Here is a 3,840-nt window from a genome sequence, read left to right on the forward strand (position 1 = left end):
TGGAAGAAGATTTGATGCATTTGGATTATGGTCTTGACAAAAGAATATTAAATATATCATAGTCTGCCAAAGAACAAACAAACTTGGAAAGAGTGTGACCAGAATTCTTTTTAGGAGCAAGGATGGGAGATTTTATCTCACACACTTTGGAACATGTAATTAGGAGGAAGGTATACTGCTTAGCAAAGTACAGGGTCAAAAACAAAAGAGAAAGATCTTCAAAGAGACAGATTGACTCAATGGCTACAAAAATTAATGAAAGTAAAACAATTGCTAGGATGATGAAGGACTAGGAAAGTCCAATATTTCCTTCTGTTGTACATAAAGTCATATGAGTCAGAGTCAACTCAAAGGCAACTTAGAACTATAGCGACAATTAAAATCAAATAAGTACATAAGACTAGCTTTTCTAAATCATCTGGCAATTAAGATGGCTATTTTTGAGGTTGTAATTTTGCTTTCCACAGCAATGCTGTGTATGTAAAGAAATACAACTACAGTTTAGCCACCAGTTCAAGAAGAAAAAAGAAATCAAAACAGTTAACAAGTATGTACAGAGATATCATCAGTACCACGATTATAAGAATCAATCTTCTTGGAACCAGCTCTGAAACATAAGAAAATGGAAAAATTAGAAATTTCCATATGTTCTTCTTGAAAATTTTTTAGAGTGGAAAAGAATTATTAACATCTACAAGAACTAGCATCTTTAGTCAGACATTTGACCATTTCGTGTACCTCTGCAGTGTGGTTTTATCATGTGATAAGCGTCTCTTTCATCCATTTAAAAATTAAAACATATTATTTTCTATTTTCAATAACGTCAATTCTTTTACCAGAGGGCATTTGATTCTCACTTTGCTCACAATATGGAACTGGAGTTATTATTTCAAAAGTACATATTTGTTTCAGTGAGGTACATTTATACCTCACTGCTGCTTTCACAGGGAGCCCTAGTGGTGCAGGGTGTAACTAATCAAACTACTAAACAAAAGATACACAGTGTGGATCTCCCAGCTACTCGATGGGAGAAAGAGGAGCAGTTTTCTTCCATAAAGGTTTACAACTTCAGAAACTCAATACAAGTCACTGTTAGTTGGAACGAACTCCATAACAGTCGGAATGAATTGTTTCTGCATATTTATATATGCTGTGGATTCAGTTCTTCATTTTACCACAGAATAAAGAACTGATGGCATAGTATTTAAACACTCAGCTGCTAGTTGGTCATAGCTAAACTAAAAGTCTTCATTCCAAACCTATCAGATTCCATGAGAAAAAAGTGACAGTCATCTTCTCACTATTTACAACCTGTGGAAATATACAGCAGCTCTGCTCTAAGAGGGCTGCCAAGAGTAAGAACTGACTCAACAACAGTGGGTTAGGTTTATTATAGTGATATATTTAGTAGGTAAATTAACAGGAAATTTTATGAAGTCATTTTAATAAACAAACACGGCACAATATTTAAGTTTTCAGTGTATGAAAAGGTATAAGTGTGTTTTCCTCTATAATTAATGTTTTGATATTATACATATATATTTTTATTCTGTGAATCAAATTAATTGGTTGTGAGTCTTGAAAGTACAGCATTTTGAGAAAAAGAATAATGAAAATTTCCAATTTATTATTAAAAATTTAGGTGAGAGGATAGTACTTTAAAGTGCTGAAAAACATGTCCAATCAATTTCAATATGCAATAAGCATAACATTAAATAACAGTATACTTAGAAGGATCAGTAGTCAGATAATATGGACTTGGTGACAGAAATGAGGTTGGGGATAGAATGACAGAATTCTGTACAACCAATGATTAATTCATAGCAAATACCTTTTATAAGAAACATAAACACACGCTACACACATGGATTTAACCTGATGGGATGCACAGGGGCCAAATCAATTACATCTGTGGAAGGAATCATTGGAGAAGTTCAGTATCAAAAATTTTCAGTATGAAAACTAGGCCAGGTGCTGATTGTGGAACAGACAATCAACCGCTCATATGCAAGTTCAAATTAAAGCTAAAGAAGGTTAAATCATATTCACAGGAATCAAAATTGGATCTTGACGCTATCCCTCATGAATTAAAAAAACCCAACTCAGGAATAGTTTTGAGGCCTTGAACACTAATGAACGAAGACCAGATGAGCTGTGGGAAGATATCATTCAAGAAGGATTAAAAAAGTCATTACAAAGAAAAAAGAAAAAGGAAAGACCAAGATGAATATCATAAGAGACTCTGAATATTGCAATAGAGCTCTAGGAAGCCAAAGCAAAGGGAAATAAAGAAGTTATGGAGCTGAATAGAAGATTTCAAAGGGAAGCATGTGAAAACAAGGCAAAATATTTTAATGAAATGTGCAAGGAGCTGGAGTCTGAAAATCAAAAGGGCCTAACTCGCTCAGCATTTCTTAAGCTGAAGGAACTAAAGAACAAATTCAAGCCACAAGTTGCAATGCTTAATGGTGCTATGGGCAGAATATAGAATAAATCAGGGAGCATTAAAAGAACATGGAAAAAATGTACAGAGACATTATACCAAAAAGAATTAGCTGATACAGAAGAATTTCAAGAAACAGCATAGGATCAAGATGCAATGGTGATGAAGGAGGAAGTTCAGGCTGCTCTTAAGGCCTGGCAAAAAATAAATAAATAAATGAATAAAGCCCCAGGAATTGATGGAATACAAATTGGCATATTTCAACAAACAGATGGTACCCTGGACATGATCTCCAAGTTGTGCCAAGAAATCTGGAGAACAACTACTTGGCCAACTGACTGGAAGAGATCCATATTTATTCCTGTTCCAAAAAAAGATGATCCAACAGAGTGTGGAAATTAACTAACAATATCAGTAATATCACACACTAGCAATTCTGTTGAAGATTGCCCCCAAACCGACTGGAACATTACATCTACAGACAACTCCCAGGAACACAAGGTGGGTTTAAAGGAAGTCAGAGCCGTAGAGACATTATTGTCAATGTAAGATGGACCTTGGCAGAAAGCTGAGAGTACCAAAAGATTATCTACATGTGTTTCATTGACAATGGAAAGGCTTTTGACTGTGGATCACAATAAATTGTGGCTAGCCTTGAGGAAAATGGGAATCCCTGAATACTAGAATACTTGATTGTGCTTATGTGAAACCTATACTTGGACCAGGCAGCAGTCCTTAGAACAGAGTAAATAAACACTGCATGGTTCAAATCAAGAAAGGAGTTTGTCAGGGATGTATCCTATTCCTATACCTTTTCAGTCAGTATGCAGAGCAGATCATTCGGCAGGCAGGGCTTTAAGAGGAGATATGTGGGAAGGCGTATGCCATGCATGTGCCTGTCCTATCTCCATACATTTTCAACCTGTATGAAGATCAGATTATCGGAGAGGCTGGGCTCTGAGAAGTGTGGTGTCAGGATTGGTGGAAGATCTATTAACAATCTGTGTCATGCAGATGACACAACCCTGCTTGCTGAAACTGAGGAGGACCTGAAATGCTTGCTGTAGAGGGTCAAGGACTGCAGCCATCAGTATGGATTGAGGCTCAGTGACAAAAAGGCAAAGATTATTACCACTGGAACAATTGGCAGCATTAGGATGGATGGTGAAAAGATTAAGATTGTTAACAACTTTAGACTGCTTGGCTCCACGGTCAACACTCTTGGCACCAGTAGCCAGGAAATAAAAAAAAATGTATTGCAATGAAAAAGTCTGCTGTTAGGGACCTCTCCAGGGTTCTGAAGAGCAATGGTGTCACTCTGGAGACTAAGGTGCATCTGATACAGGCCATGGTCTTTGCAATCACTTGTTATGCATCAGAGAGTTGGAAAATGACTA

This window comes from Elephantulus edwardii, unplaced genomic scaffold (genome assembly GCF_000299155.1).
Source record: "Elephantulus edwardii isolate Elephantulus edwardi_28Jun2011 unplaced genomic scaffold, EleEdw1.0 scaffold00014, whole genome shotgun sequence".
NCBI classification, from domain to species: domain Eukaryota; kingdom Metazoa; phylum Chordata; class Mammalia; order Macroscelidea; family Macroscelididae; genus Elephantulus; species Elephantulus edwardii.